This window comes from Lithobates pipiens, unplaced genomic scaffold, assembly GCF_037356315.1.
Source record: "Lithobates pipiens isolate NorthernLeopardFrog02 unplaced genomic scaffold, aLitPip1_a1.2 Scaffold_23, whole genome shotgun sequence".
NCBI classification, from domain to species: Eukaryota; Metazoa; Chordata; class Amphibia; order Anura; family Ranidae; genus Lithobates; species Lithobates pipiens.
In genome coordinates this window covers 63,160,884-63,178,208 of record NW_027507785.1, presented here as the reverse complement: position 1 = coordinate 63,178,208, position 17,325 = coordinate 63,160,884, and positions in this window count along the sequence as shown.

Genomic DNA, 17,325 nt, shown 5'->3' with positions numbered 1-17,325 from the left:
AAAAAATTGACGTGGGGTTCCCCCTAAAAATCCATACCAGACCCTTTATCCGAGCACGCAACCTGGCAGGCCGCAGGAAAAGAGGGGGGGACGAGAGAGCGGCCCCCCCTCCCTCCTGAACCGTACCAGGCCACATGCCCTCAACATTGGGAGGATGCTTTGGGGGTCTGTGACCCCTCAAAGCACCTTGTCCCCATGTTGATGAGGACAAGGGCCTCATCCCCACAACCCTGGCCGGTGGTTGTGGAGGTCTGCGGGCGGGGGGCTTATCAGAATCTGGAAGCCCCCTTTAACAAGGGGACCCCCAGATCCCGGCCCCCCCCCTGTTTGAAATGGTAAGGGGGTACAAAAGTACCCCTACCATTTCACAAAGAAAGTGTAAAAAATGTTTAAATAAAACAAACACACTTTTGAAAAATTCCTTTATTAAAAATAAAAAAATAAAAAAAAGATTCCAGCGGCGGTAATCCACTCTTGCTATCCATCGACGGACGGTCATATCTCCAGCGATGTCTAATATCATCCAGCGCAGCGCAGCATCCTTCTTCTGTCTCCGTGGAGGAGACACTACAGGCATTCCGGCGGCTGACGTTTGTTATATACGGAGGGCGGGGCCACCCGTCACCTGACCCCGCCCCCCTCTGACGCAAGGGGAAACCCGGGGTTCCCTGTGACGTAGGGGTGACCCGCACCCCTCTGATGTAACACAGGCAGGTTTCCGTTACATCAGAGGGGGGCGGGGTCACCCCTACGTCACGGGGAACCCCGGGTTTCCCCTTGCGTCAGAGGGGGGCGGGGTCAGGTGACGGGTGGCCCCGCCCTCCGTATATAACAAACGTCAGCCGCCGGAATGTCTGTAGTGTCTCCTCCACGGAGACAGAAGAAGGATGCTGCGCTGCGCTGGATGACATGAGACATCGCTGGAGATATGACCGTCCGTCGATGGATAGCAAGAGTGGATTACCGCCGCTGGAATCTTTTTTTTATTTTTTTATTTTTAATAAAGGAATTTTTCAAAAGTGTGTTTGTTTTATTTAAACATTTTTTACACTTTCTTTGTGAAATGGTAGGGGTACTTTTGTACCCCCTTACCATTTCAAACAGGGGGGGGGCCGGGATCTGGGGGTCCCCTTGTTAAAGGGGGCTTCCAGATTCTGATAAGCCCCCCGCCCGCAGACCTCCACAACCACCGGCCAGGGTTGTGGGGATGAGGCCCTTGTCCTCATCAACATGGGGACAAGGTGCTTTGAGGGGTCACAGACCCCCAAAGCATCCTCCCAATGTTGAGGGCATGTGGCCTGGTACGGTTCAGGAGGGAGGGGGGGCCGCTCTCTTGTCCCCCCCTCTTTTCCTGCGGCCTGCCAGGTTGCGTGCTCGGATAAAGGGTCTGGTATGGATTTTTAGGGGGAACCCCACGTCAATTTTTTTTTAAATTTGACGCGGGGTTCCCCTTAATATCCATACCAGACCTGAAGGGTCTGGTTATGGATATTTAGGGGGAACCCCACGTCAAATTTTTTCTTAAATTTGAGGCAGGGTTCCCCTTAATATCCATACCAGACCTGAAGGGCCTGGTAATTGAATTTGGGGGACCCCCACGCTTTTTTTTTAATTTATTTTTTTTTTTTTTTATCAATGACTTTCAATGAGTGTTCTCTGTATTACGGAGCCGACAATTCATTATAGCTGCGAGTGATTTTAAAGGACTTTTTTTCCTGCATAAATGACACTTTGTGCAGGGACAATTCTAAGCACGGGAAACATGCGCCCCTTCACAGGCATACTATAGACAACCCCCCCCTACGAAATTTAAAGGAATATTACACTTTTATTGTTTCACTTTAATCATTATTAAAATCACTGCTCCCGAAAAAACGGCCGTTTTTAAAACTTTTTTTTGCATTGATCCATGTCCCCTGGGGCAGGACCCGGGTCCCCAAACACTTTTTAGGACAGTAACTTGCAAATTAGCCTTTAAAATGAGCACTTTAGATTTTGAACGTTGGAGTCCCATAGACTTTAATAGGGTTCTAAAGTATGCTATATACTAGCTCCGTCGAATCTTCTTTATACATTCGACAGACACCATAAGCCTTCAAAGACAGATTCGACCGTGATTCATGTGGATTTTCGGACGAATGCAATTTTTGAACGAAAAATGAAATAAATAAAAACGAATTTCGGGAGTAACTAAATAAATTAAGTTTTCAGACGAAAACGAAATTCCGAAACGAAATATTTTACTCTGCACATGTCTAGTCGTTTCCCGACTGCCTTCTTTTCTTCAAGCAATCAACCGCTCTGTGTCCTGTCCAACCACAGTAGAAACAATGGTAGCAGTTCTGACTCTCTCGTTTAATGCAATCATCACACCTGGGCTTGCAGTGAGTTGTATCTGGAACTTGAACATTGGTTAGTGGCTTAGTCATTTGGTTTCCAACAATAGGAGTTAGCTTCATCATCTTTTCCAGGTTCTTTGTGAGAGCAGAGACCTGTGTTGTTAGTTCCATTAATGCAGTGTGATTTGCTCTAGCATCTCCCTCAACTCCCTTTTGGAAGGTGTCTTTTTCGCTATTCCCTGGTGTCTGTGATGAATGAACAGTAAGAGGTTTATGTTTAGGAGCACTGTTTAAGCGTCTCTGCCTTTCTGTTTCCTCATCAACTGATCTGGTGACTTGCTCTATGATAAAGTCATCCGTTACTGTCAAATCAGACACGTAAGGCTTGATATCTCGTCTAACATTAGAATTTTTCTCATTTAGTCCCTGATACAGTGTATGAAGGAATATGCCTTGCACCAGTTTTTTGTCATAGTTAAACTCTTGCCTATCATGTTGTGATGTAGACAGAACTTTTTGTTTTAACCCCACTAGCCTGTAAACAAATTGTTGTGCTGTTTCTCTTTCTTGCTGGGCAGCATTGCTAAGGTCCTGAAATAACTCATTACCACTTCGTTCTCTCATATGTGACTTCAAAAACCTTTTCAATTCAGCAACAGTAAGATCATCTTTGTCAGTCAACATATCTTTAAAATGACCAGGTTTGATTATTCTCAACACTGTGCGTATAATTTCAGATTCAGGGAATTTTTCCGTTAGACCCTCGTCAATTTGTCTGCACACGCTACTGTAACTCATGTCCGAACCATGATCTGAAATTACACCACCATGCATTTTAAATTCTCTACGTGGCAATAAAGCAACAACATCAGTTAATCTCACCACCTCCGATACCTGTTCAGTCCTTGCAGTTCCACTACTTATTTTTTTTGCAGCGGTTGCAATGTCCACAGTTGGTGTACTTTCCTTGTTAAGTTTTAGTTCATTGATCTTGTCTTGGATAATGAGTAGGTAAGACATACCTTGATCTTCCAACTTTTCCAGCTGATCACTTCTCAAGTAATCTTCAATAAATTCAACAAGTTCCATTTCGTTGGTACCAGTCACTGATGGAACGTCCACTTCTCTTTCATCTCCCAGCGTAATAGCAAGGCTATGCAGCTGTTCTTCATTAAGCAGATAAATTTGTTTCCGGATATCCCACATCAGCGCACGATGAGGAGACGCCATCTCTGTTGCAATCTGAAGACTTGCACTCACGAGGCAGACGACTCTCACGACTCTCCTTGTAGCTCTGTAGCAGGCTCACGCTTGTCTCGCACTTCCTTCTCACTGGTAACACAACGAATCCCGGCACACGAGCCCCCAAAATGTTACCGGCCTCAAAATGTGAATTAAGAGAGCCGATGATTGTAGACGTGATGAGATAAGGTGATCAGCTTGGCGTGGACTGCAAAGAATCACACAAACAGCATGAGACATGACCACTGACTTTATGGCTGGAAGTAGTTTAATTTTTACATAACAATACATCTTTTACATTTTTATAGTCACATGTTTATAACCATTAACAATATATATAATACTGATTTTAACTAAAGTATTCTAAAACGTAGTTATAACAATGAACATTACTATATTTTAATAACATATATATCCCTGTTATTCAGTGTTATAGATAATTATCTTTATCTCTCTGGTACATTTTAACTGTGCAATAATCATACTAGCAATGTATTGCTTTAATACAAATATTTTCATGGTAGTACTCTTTTTTAACCACTAGATGGTGCACATTGCATGTCTGTATGATGCAATACATAAGCTTTACATACAATAGGTTTTTTTCTATATTAAATAACAGAAAACATGTGCTTCTATAAATCTATGCAATTTACAACAAATCAGGTTTAAATATACCTATTTAGAAAGGTTTAGTGTTTATCATAGACATTTGTTCTGACTAATGCAGTATTTTCATGTTCTTATGCACTTTTCACTTGTTTCTGACACATGCTGTTCTAAACTTCTAATTACAGCAAAACTATAGCATAAAATCTGCTGAGACTTTTTCTGCATCTGCTCAAGATGTTTAGGAATCTTTCTATCACAGGTTAATACAGATTAGGAACAATTTAGAGTACATACCTGCAAAGAATCACACAAACAGCATGAGATATGACCACTGACTTTATGGCTGGAAGTAGTTTAATTTCCAGTCACATGGTGTGTGGCCTTATATAGACTCTGTTTGTGTACCTTCTCTGCCATCTACTGGTTATTAATAGAATAGAAGGGATATGTTTAGAAATATAAAAAAAATGAATATGTACTTTGCTTTGGGGTGTCTGTTTTGTGACCATATAAACCCCAGTCCGTCACAGTAGCAGAATATTCCACAGCAGGGGCGCACCTACAGGAGTCGCAATTGCAATCCGGCCTCATGCTGGGAGAGCTGTGTACTCCTGGATAGGAGGAGCGGCAAAGGCGGGTGCATATAGAGGAACTGATGAATGCCCACTTCTCCTCCTCTCCCTCCTGCAGGCATTCAGCAGCTGCAAGAGGAAAATGGAGAGATTGGTTCCTCTATATGCCTCACAGTATGCATATGCCGCCCTGCAGCATGGGGCCGGGTCGCAATGGCGACCCCCGTAGGTATGCCCCTGCTGTGTCATATTCTCCTACATTTTCACAGTAGCAGGGCCTTGTAGTTTCTTTCTGCTTCCCCCCTGTGCTCTCTCCTGCCCCCCCCCCCCTCCAACAGATCCTTTGCAGCAGACAGGGAGGGAGAAACCCAGCAGAGTTGCAGGGGATCTGTCAGGATAGAGAGCAGGGAAGGGGCGGTAAATGTGTAATTTACTGGCCCCTTCCTTGTCTGAATTAATAGAGTCAGTCATCTGTGCTGATCACTGACTCTGTCTATTCCTAACTGAGACATAGTAAACTCTGTTTACTATGCTTCAGTTTGTGAATGAAAGGGAAGCTCTGTACAGAGCTATTTCTGTGCAGCTGAGGCTGCAGAGAAGGAGATGGAGGGCTCTGTCCTTCATCTCATTTCTCTGTCCCAGAGGTGAAGAATCAGATGTCTGTTTAGACCCCTAATATCTCACCATAGCCCCAAACAGGGGGTCCTAAAAAAATTCTAAAAAATAATATTTAAAAAATAAAATATATAAACTACTGACACTAGTGGTGGAACTACCACTTGAGACTGAGCCCTTACGTTTTGTCACCAGGCTCAGAGGGGTCAGGGGGGCCCTTTATGGTTTCTTGCACCAGAGCCCTGAAGGTTCTAGTTACACCACAGTGACACAGAATTAACATTAAGGGTTAATGTGACGTTTCAGACTATTGTTTCTGAGCGGAAGAAAGCTGTGTTTTTGGTTTTCTCCAGATTCTGTAGTCCTGAAGCTTAAAGGTTCCAAGGTGTATTGGGTGGGACAGAACCTTCAATCCTGTGTCGGGATTTTGCCAGGTGCCTTCAGCCTGTCTGAGTACACAGGTGTGTGGGGTCATTATATACTCAAACCTGAGGATAGCTCAGTGCTCCAAGTCTGGCGACAGAAGTTCTCACCCAGGGGTTAGAGGGGCCCCGGCCATGAGTCAGGGGACAGAAGGTCCCAACCAGGGGTCATAGGTGCCCCAACCAGGAGACAGGTCGGCTCTTTTTCGGGGTGTCAGAAGCACCACTCTCCAGAGGCCAGGATTGGGCCCTGCAGCAGTGCACTGCGACTAAAGGCTAACTGAGCCAAGGGAACCAGAGGAGCTGGGCAAGAGTGGCCCGGCATTTTCAGTTGTCTGTTCATGTTGATGTTATGTGAACTATCGTTTTTGTTTAAGCATTATCCCAGTCTTTCTAACCAATCAAAGCTCATGCTTCACTATGGCAAAGCCTTAATCTTACAAGAGGCAGATATAAACCTCTTGTAGCTTGTTTGTTGATGCTGAAGCCAACCTCAAACCCAAGAAAAGTCTTAGCACATTAAAGTGGTTGTAAAACCTTACAACCAACTTTGACCTACAGGTAAGCCTAGATTAAGGCTTACCTGTAGGTCCAAGAAATATCTCCTAAACCTATACGGTTTAGGAGATATTTACCCGAAGACAGCCACCGCTGTCTACGGTGCATGCGCCATAGACAGCGGCACGCAGGCGCACTGGGGCAGGCCACAGATCGCGGCGATATTTCCCCCGAGTGTCGGCTCCCGTGCGCATACGCGGGAGTGACGTCATTGCAGCTCCGGCGAATCACAGTGCCGGAGCAGCGAGACCCGGAAGTCGCTCCGGGATCCATGGCAGCGGCGAAGAGGAAGACGGAGGACCGCTTCGGGGGCTTCGTTCTCAGGTAAATTATTCATAATGAGCTAGTATGCTATGCATACTAGCTCATTTTGCCTTTGCCTTACAGGGTTTGCTTTTTTTTTTTTTTTTTAAATGTTGCCTTTACTTCCTCTTTAAGATCTCCATTTTACTCTTTCATTGTCTCTTGGGGGATCAGGAAGGAATTTTTTCCCCTGCTTTAGCAAATCTAATCATGCTCTGCTGGGGTTTTTCGCCTTCCTCTGGATCAACTGTGGGTATGGAATTGGGTATATGGGATTGTATGATATTATTTTATATATATATATATTTTTTTCTGTGGTTGAACTGGATGGACTTGTGTCTTTTTTCAACCTGACTAGCTATGTAACTATATGTTTTTTTTTGGGTGGTAAGACTGGAGACGCAACCTACTGGGAACAAGCTGTTTATTAAAGCAGTATTAAACCCCAAATCAAAAATGTAATATATTGCAGCTTACCAATCATTAGATGTGGTGGCTGCATCAGTTTTCTTGTTTTATGCTTGTCCCCTCTGTTTTCACCTAGTTATCTGGCCGGGAAATATATTTAATGTATTAGCCCCCGTACACACGGTCGGACATTCCGACGGAAAATGTCCGATCGGACCGTGTTGTCGGATAATCCGACCGTGTGTGGGCTCCATCGGACTGTTTCCGTCGGACGACCAACAACATTTGAGAGCTGGATATAAAATTTTCCGACAACATGATCCGATCGGACTTTGTCCGATCGTTTATAGAGAATTCCGATCGGATAAAGTTCCATGCATGCTCAGATCAAATTATGAGACCAAAGCTATTGGCTACTAGCCACAACGTAGTCCCGTCGCAATGAACGAACGTCCATCACGTTCCGAACGATCGGATTTTTCGACAACTTTGTCCGACTGCGTGTATGCAACTCCAGTTTCGGACAAAATCCGTCTGAAAAAATCCGACCGGTTTTGTTGTCGGAATGTCCGACTGTGTGTACAAGGGCTTAGAGTGCCCCCGCTCTGGGTGAAGGAGCACAGGGGGCATCTTTGGGCAAAAAATGTTTTGGCTAACGGATATATTTTTTCTATTAATGTTCAAGAGGTTAAAGAGGAAATTGGATAAGTTATTTAACATAGAGAATTATTTTAACTTTCATTTTTTTTCCCCATTAAAAGCCGTCTACAGAACTGCCTTATTCTGCTTTCTCAAATGGTATTTCTAAAGCCGCTATGCATTTTTCTTTTTCATTTGTCTCAGTGCTACTCAACAACCCCTGAAGATAGAATGAAATAGAGAAAAGCCTTGCAGAGACTTAGTAAGCGGGTTTCGAGTTGTTAACACATATTTCTATTGCATTATTTGTCACGTCTGGCTTTCGCTATTTCTGTTACTTTTATTTTTTTCTCCTTCTCAGTTTTGTTTCCCTCACGTCTTTCAAGTTCAGTAGTAGGGCGGGTTCAGATGTGAATCTGTCAGCAGGCATTGGCCCTGGGGTGGGGGGGTCTTCAGAAGAAACTTCAAAGCGACGACTGTACGCAGCCCCATACGGTGGTGTTGTGATTTTGCCAGAGAGGCAATAAAAAAAAAATTGCAAATAAAAGCAATTAACCTCTCTTGTCCCGGTGATCTTTGGCTCGGGGATCAAACGGCGAGGGCCATGGCGCTCATGAAAAATGTATGCTGCTGAGTTAAAAGAGAACCCCTGGTCTAATTAAAAAAAGAAGAGATTTAAAAATAAAAATAAAATAAAACAGATGCTGAAATTGCTAAACAAAATCAATTAACACTTAACACTTTTGATCATTTTTCTTCTATAGCAGAAAACAGCAAATATACGGCCGTTACAAACTTTGTTGAAAAAAGCCGAAACATTCTCCCAAGCTCCATTTATACCTGCAAGCATGTATACGATTCAAAAGAAAGATCGCACACTGCTATGTTTGCAACTATTTGAAACGTTATTGTTCCAAACAAGCAGAGACGACACTCTACTCCATGATCCTACTAACGCATTTCGCCCCCTCCTACCTGGGGCTTAGTCAGGCATTTATTTTGAGAGTGGCGTGTCCTCTCTGCTTGTTCATAAAATTTAGGGGATTTAGGGGCATAGCGATGACCAGTCTTTCTTTTGGATTGTGTTCACAAATTTTGTGCATGTATGTCAGAGCTGGGCTCAGCCCTTCCTTCTCTGAGCTGGCCGCTCAGCTGTCGGATAATTGCCAGCTCCTATCTCTCCACAGTGACTCACCTGTTGATATGCTGCCCGTCAGTCCTGCCTACTTAAGCCGCCCATACCAGATGATCTCTTACTTCGCCTTGGTCACATCTCTAGAGACGCTCTTCTTTGTTCCTGTTAAAGATTAGTTTGTCTGACATTCCTTCTGGCTCCAGATCCTGCTTGCTGTTCTAATACGCTTATCCCTGATGTTTTGGCTTGTCTGACTATCCATTCTGGTTCCTGAACTCTGGATATGTTTTGACTACGTTTACTCTGTTTACCTTTTTTTAGTATTATTAAACAAGTGAGATTTTACTTTACTTCTGTCTCAGTCTGATTCATGGTTTCTAGCAATGTAATAGTTTTATATCTTATCACTCATCAGTGTGCCCCCCTGCTTACATTGGTGTGCCCCCTTTCTTCAGTGTGCTCCCTTCCTTACATCAGTGTGCCCCTTCCTTCCTTTAGTGTGTCTCCACCTTCCATCAACTTGCCCCCCTTAAAATCAGTGTGCCCCCTCCTTACATCAGTGTGTCTTTTCCGTACATCAGTGTGCCCCCCCCTTCTTACACATCAGTGTGCCCCCTCCTTACATCAGTGTGCCACCCTTCTTACATCAGTGTGCCCCCCTACCTAGCATGACTGTGGCAGCACAGTGGGAGCTGAGAGGCAGAGCAAATGTGAATAGGGAAGTTCTGTCATCCTCTGGGAGCTGGGGGGTGGTGCAGCTGCCCCCCAGAGCCCCCCTTATACTTATCTAAACCCGATTGTTCCAGAGACAAGTACAAGCCCAGCTACTCCACTCACTGTCTTGGGTCCTCATTGGATAGATTGATAGCAGCAGAAGCCATTGGCTCCTGCTGCTGTTACTCAAACTCAGTGATATGGGAGCGTGGCAGAGGTCGGCTGTCTGTGTCAATGGAATGCAGCCTTCCGTGGGAGGAGGAGCCAGGAGCGCCGTGGGGGGACCCCAGAAAAGGAGGACTGAGGCCACTCTGTGCAAAACCAACTGCACAGAGGAGGTAAGTATAACATATTTGTTATTAAAAAATAAAAAACAAACCTTTACAATCACTTTAACCCCTTCGCATCCAGGCTAATTCTGACATTTCTCTCCTACATGTAAAATTCATCATTTTTTTGCTAGAAAATTACATAGAACCCCCAAACATTTTTATATATATATATATATATATATATATATATAGAGGGAGAGAGAGAGAGAGAGAGAGATAGATAGATAGATAGATAGATAGATAGATAGATAGATAGATAGATAGATAGATAGATAGATAGATAGATATATGTGTGTGTATATATTTAGCAAAGACCCTAGAGAATACAATGGCGGTCATTTCAACTTTTTATCTTGCACGGTATTTGCACAGCAATTTTTCGCACACTTATTTTTGGAAAAAAAAACAGTTTCATGCTTTAAAAAAAAAAAACATTAAAGTTAGCCAAATTTCTTTGCATAATCTGAAAGATGAAGTTACGCCGAGTAAATAGATACCTAACATGTCATGCTTCAAAATTGCATGCACTCGTGGAATGGCGTCAAACTTCGATACGTAAAAATCCCCATAGGTGACGCTTTACATTTTTTACTGGTTACATATTCTGAGTGACAGAGGAGGTCTAGGATTATTGCTTTCGCTCTAACGTTTGTGGTGATACCTCACATGTGTGGTTTGAACACCGCTTTCATATGTGGGCGGGACTTACGTATGAATTCGCTTCTGCGTGCAAGCACATGGGGACATAGGCGCTTTAATTTTTTTATTTTTATTTATTGTTCATTTTATTTGTTATTTTGACACTTTAACCACTTCAGCCCTGGAAAATAATTGGCTGCTCAATGACCTGGCCATTTTTTGCGATACGGCACTGCGTCGCTTTAAGTGACAATTGTGCAGTCGTGCGACGTTGTATCCAAACAAAATTGACATCCTTTTTTTCCCACAAATAGAGATTTCTTTTGGTGGTATTTGATCGTCTCTGCGTTTTTTATTTTTTGTGCTATAAACAAAAAAATTGTGACAATTTTTTAAAAAACACAATATTTTGTACTTTTTGCTATAATAAATATCCCCATTTTTTTTTTTTTTTAAAAAGCTAATATTTTTCCTCAGTTTAGGCCAATATGTATTCTTATTTTATACATATTTTTGGTAATAGAAATCCCAATAAGTGTATATTGAATGGTTTGCGCAAAAGTTATAGCGTCTACAAAATAGGGGAAAGATTTATGGTAGTTTTATTTATTTATTTATTTTTTTACTAGTAATGGCTGTGATCAGCGATTTTTATTGGGACTGCGACATTATGGTAGACACATCGGACACTTTTGGCACATTTTTGGGACCACTGGCATTTATACAGCAATCAGTGCTATAAAAAATGCTTACTGTGTAAATGTCACTGGCATGGAAGGGGTTAACAGTAGGGGGCGATCAAGGGGTTAATTGTATGTCCTAGGGAGTGATTCTAACTGTGGGGGGATGGGACTGCCTGAATGAGGAGACCAATCATTGGTCATACTTGGTATGAACAACAGATCGCTCTCCTCACCCCTGACAGCACGGAGATCTGTCCATTTACATGGACAGATCTCCGTTCTGTCTTTGTGTGGAGTAATCGCGGGTGCGCTGCGGTCGCGCGCGCATCGCTCCAGCGTCGCGCTGCGGGCGTGTGCCCCCTAGTGGTCAAAAGGTGAACCAACGTTAGGTAACGTCGTTTCGCCCAGGGGAGCCAACCTGCCGCAGTACAACTGCGGTGGCTGGTCAGGAAGGGGTAAGGAATATATTTAACATATATTTGTGGACAGCACAACATGTTCTCTATTATTCTGTTGATATTGGTATGTGCAATATTTTTGAGTGTAGCTGTCATAACTTTTGGTTGATTTTCTTCACTAATTTTATTCACCAAGCGCAGGGATTTCCTATTAAACCCTAGAGACGGTGGTGCGTGAAGATACCAGTAGATCAGCAGTTTTTGAAATACTCAGACCAGCCCGTCTGGCACCAACAACCATGCCACCTTCAAAGTCACTTAACCACTTCAGCCCCCCGGAAGGATTTACCCCCTTAATGACCAGGCGATTTTTTTTGCGATACAGCACTGCGTCACTTTAACTGACATTTGCGCAGTTGTGTGGCACCCAAATTAATTGAGGTCCTTTTTTCCCCCACAAATAGAGATGTCTTTTGGTGGTATTTGATCACCTCTACGGTTTTTATTTTTTGCACTATAAACAAAAAAAGACCGGCAATTAAAAAAAAAATAAAAAAAAAAAATATTTTTTACTTTTTGCTATAATAAATATCCCCCCAAAAAATGTCTTCACCAGTTTAGGCCAATTTGTATTCTTCTACATATTTTGCAAAAAAAAAAATCGTAATAAGCGTATGTTGATTGGGTTGAGCAAAAGTTATAGCGTCTACAAATAGGAAATATATTAATGTAATTTTTATTATTTTATTTTATTTTAATAGTAATGGCAGCGATCTGCGATTTTTAGTGGGACTGCGACATTGCAGGGGACAGATCGGACACTTTTGACACATTTTTGGGACCAGTGACATTATTACAGTGATCAGAGCTAAAAATAGCTACTGATGACTGTATAAATGACACTCACAAGGAAGGGGTTAACACTAGGGGGCGATCAAGGGGTTAAGTGTTCCCTAGGGAGGTGTTTCTAACTGTGGGGGGAGGGGATTGACTGGGAGTACAGAGAGATTGCTGTTCCTGATCACTAGGAACAGACAATCTCTCTCGCTAATCCCCTGACACAACGGGGATCTGTTTGTTTACATTAGCAGATCCCCGTTCTGGCTCTCTGTGGAGCGATTGTGGGTGGCTGGTGGGCAACCTTTAAAGTGACCGCTGTTTAGGGATGGCGATTTACTCAGCCGAGCCAACCTGCCACGGTATAACTGCAGCGGCTGGTTGGCAAGCGGGTAAATCAACTTTCTTCCCCATTCTGATGCTCGGTTTGAACTTCAGCAAGTCATCTTCACCTCTAGATGCCTAAATGCATTGAGTTGCTGCCATGTCATTGGCTGATTAGCAATTTATGTTACCAAGCAATTGAACAATTGTACCTAATAAAGTGCACGGTGCACAGTGTTACTAACTGGCGTCATATTTGTGAGCCAAACTAAAGGGATTGTGGGTTTAGTAGTTCCTCAGAATGGCAATTGCTGAAAGGCAGAATGGCAATTTCTCCACATGACTATTCACCTGGACTACATATCCCAGGGATCTTTGCTACCATCAGGGAGATTGCAGGGAAGAGCTATAAAAAGAAGCCAGAGGCCCGCCCCACGCTCTCTTCCTCCTGGGCCTGATGCGTGATGGACCTCTCCCTTCATGGAGAGTGAGGTCGCGGCCTACCACACGGGGTACAATATTTCAACCCGGATGAGAAGGGCCTAGCACTGCTTGCTGTTCATCAGACATCCCTCCAGCCCCACCTCGGTCTTCAGTCAACCCATGCTTCAAACTTTGCATCGAGAGATCGTCACAGCAGATCAGCTACAGAAGGCATTGAATCAGCTGGTCATTGGTGAGAGGGCAATTGCCCACCTTTGCAAACCTTTCCATACTACTTCATTGAGACAGCTTTACCTTGGGAATACTTTACTACACCTATCTTTGAACACTGTACATAGACATCTTTAACTTCATCCATTTCAAGAAATCCCATTGCTTGTTACTACACCTCATTGGATGTAGTTAATGAGCTCTGACTGCCGGTGAAGACCATCAGGCCTGCAATGGGGACATTGTTGTCATTACTGCTTAAAGGGCCCTCATAGCATTTCTATTAAGCTTGATCTCTCATTAGGATTAAAGGTTCCCCCTTTTTATCAGTATAAATACTTAACCTTTGCTTATCCTTTCAGGTCAGGTTCAAGTAGTATTCTACTGTACATATATGTATATAATATACTGTTTCTCCAAATTATCTGGACTTGTGTTATTGTAGAGGAATTCCTCTGCTGAGTTAGGACTGTTATCCAAAGCTCAGTAGATCTATTGCCTCCTCTGTGTAACAATATTCTTTTTTGAATTATTCCAGTAAACGTTAATAGAATATAAACGCACTGAGTTGTTGACTTATTATTTTAAGGTGGTGCAATGATGTCTGAACCCAGAGTGTCAGGTGGGTTGAAATGTTCACAAGGTCATGGCAGTGCAGATGAGCAGGTAAATCCAAGCAGTCCCCAAGGGGGTAGTGCTACATGTGGGAAATATAACAGTATATTTTCAAATTAATTAACTGAAGAGCAATAACTTAGATTAAGAGCAATGTAATTCAATATATTATATCAGGCTGCTTTCAGGGGATTCCACAACTGTGAATAGCCTCAAGAGCAGAGACAAACACTCTAATAGCAATAAATTACAATATGACAACTTATACCAGATTGGTCACCTCTACTCAAATTGGTTCTATGAGTCCAGGCAGGAGGAGAGCAGAAAAAGGACCTTCTCTTATGTCAAACCTCTCTCTTCTGTCCCCTGACACCACAGGCCCAAACTACAAACACTGAACCCAATTCAGTGGTCAGCGGGCCAACTCCTAAGTCAGACTACCCCACAGATACACTACATATACAGAGCCCTGAGTATGTGTGTGCGTGCCCATATGACACCAGTAACTTAAGTCCCTTGGAAGAAGAATGAGGCCTTGGATCTTTGGCTAGCCACTTTAGTTGGTGCACTTAGAACTCCTGCTTGACAAAGCAAGGCGGACACTGTGACTGCCTAACAGGGCTTCAATGAGACCCAGGTTGTGGTAAGTGTGGGAAAAGTGAAGTATCTCTTTCTGTGTGCAGTGTCCTTATTTCCTGCAAATGGGCAAGTGCCCTCTCACCAATCCTGCAGTCAAGGCCCAAACGAATGTCCAGGAACCTTCTGGTACCCCGACAGGTTACCTCACACTGGAACAAATGTCATCTGTGCAGGTGCGCCTGGATATGCACCCTCTCAGGCTGGATGGCTGAAAAAAAGCAGTGACCTGACCCGGGAAGCAACACCTCTCCCCTGGGTCCAGTCTCTTCTCCTGTCTCATGATGATTGACTCCCCTCAGGTAAACAAGATGGTGTCCTTGTTCTTTTTCCCCCAGGGCATGCTGGGGGTGTGTAGTCCTGTCCCTTATGGACTGCCATGGGGACGTTTGCATAAGGGACTACATGTCCCACAATTCCTTGCTGCAGTCCTGCTTGTTAATGATTGGCTCAATTGCCTTGTCTATGAGGATGCAGAGGAAAGAGCAGACAAATGGATACCTGTGTGTGTGTGTGTGAGCAACTCTCGCATTACTAATCAGTCAGGAGAAGGATGGGGGGAATCCCCTGCAGGAGCTGACAGGCATGCTATCCCTTCAGTGAGAGCCTTGGTCAGCTTGGCATGGCCATGGGAGATGTGAGCCTCGGTCAGCTTGGCATGGTTGCGGGAGATGCGGGGCACCCGCTACATGTACATACAGGTAAGCCTGGGTACAGGTACAGTGAATATCTCTCTTTAGCAGATATTCACACTGCGTGCAGCCGGTGATGCTCCTTCAGAGCTGCATGCCGCAGTCAATGACTGCCACGCACATGCGCAGGAGTGACATCATCACGGTGTAGCCAATCAGACAGCTGGAGGACACGAACCCATAAGGAAGACTTTGTCAGCTTTGACAGTGTGCCGCTGGAGGGCTTGGTTTTAAAGTATTTCATAATGTGCTAGTATAGCGAATTCTGAGTGGAGGAACTTGACTGGCCTGCACTGAGTCCTGACCTCAACCCAACAGAACACCTTTGGGATGACAAAGAAAAAGAGGAGGGTGAAAACACCTGGTGCATTACCTTCAACACCAATTAAATTTATTAAAAGACGCCCAAAGACATACTCACAAACATGATAATTCAATACGCATATCATGTACAACTCCAATGTCAGGGCTGACAATCACTGCAGTTGGAATGCATTTGATTTCAGGAGATGTGCTCCCAGTCCCTTCCTCAGAGCTTTTGGCGTTAAAGGTATTGCACTAGGCGTTCGTACCCTCCTGTTTTTCTTTGTAGTGAATTTGGAGCTTCCCAGCTCAAGGAGAGCAGCACTGCTAGAAATAACTTAGATTGTCCGAGTAAGCGCTGGGGTTTGATTGTCTTTAGAAGTAACTTTGGGATGAATTAGAGCGGAGACTGCGAGCCAGGCCTCCTCATCCAACATCAGTGCCTGACCTCATGAATGCGCTTCTGGAAGAATGGTCAAACATTCCCATAGACACACTCCTAAACCTTGTGGACAGTCTTCCTAGAAGAGTTGAAGCTGTTATAGCTGCAAAGGGTGGGGAAACTCAATATTGAACCCTACGGACTAGGCCCTTGTGCACACGGTCGGAGATTCCGTCGGAATGTGTCCTATTGGACCGTGTCGTCGGATAATCCGACTGTGTGTGGTATGCATCGGACTGATTCCGTCGGAATATCCGTCGGACCCAATTTTCCAACATGTTGGAAATATTTCCTGACCAACTGGGCCGATCGGACATACTCCGATCATGTGTAGAGAATTTTGATCGGACCAAGTGCCACGCATGCTCAGATCAAATTCCTACATCAAAGCTATTGGCTACTAGCCTGAACGTAGTCCCGTCGTAACGAAATTACGTCATCACGTTCTGAAAGATCGGATTTTTCGCCAACTTTGTCCGACCGTGTGTATGCAACAGTTTCGGACAAGATCCGACGGGCAAAATCCGACGGATTTGGTTGTGGAAATCTCTGACCGTGTGTACAGGGGCTAAGACTGGGATGCCATTAAAGTTCATGTAAAGGCAGGCGTACCAATACTATTGACAATATAGTGTAGCACCATCGTTACCGCCACGTGATAGTATGAATAGGCCCTGAGGCATTACACAGGAAAATACATTTTTTTTAAATCTCCATATGACATATTTCTCACCAATCTATACATATTACATTCCAGGTTCTCAGAGCACGACTTGTAACCTTAAACAGATTGCATTGACAAGCCCATTACAGCTTCACGACTGACCGCATTATCTATCTGGGCGTTTTTATCTCCCCTACAAAAAAAAATTAGGATGAAAAAAAAAATAATAATAAAACTGCACAGGCAAGGAGTCGGTGAAATGCAGAAGGCAGGTTCTAATGGGGCTTTCTATGTGTTAGGGATTCTCTTTAATGGAATGTTACTCTACATCCTCTGATGAGGCTGAAGTCTATTTAAAAAGACAGACGCCTTCCAATGTGCTTTTAAAAACCGTCTGTCAATTAGAGGAGCGTCAGGGGCTCAGCGGATAGGAAGAAAAATGACAGTAAATGAAAAAGAGAAGGAGGGAGACGAGGGGGGAAGAAGAAGGTGAAAAAAAAAAAAAAAAGCAAAATCGAACAGAAATTAACGCTTTGCCTGGTTGAAA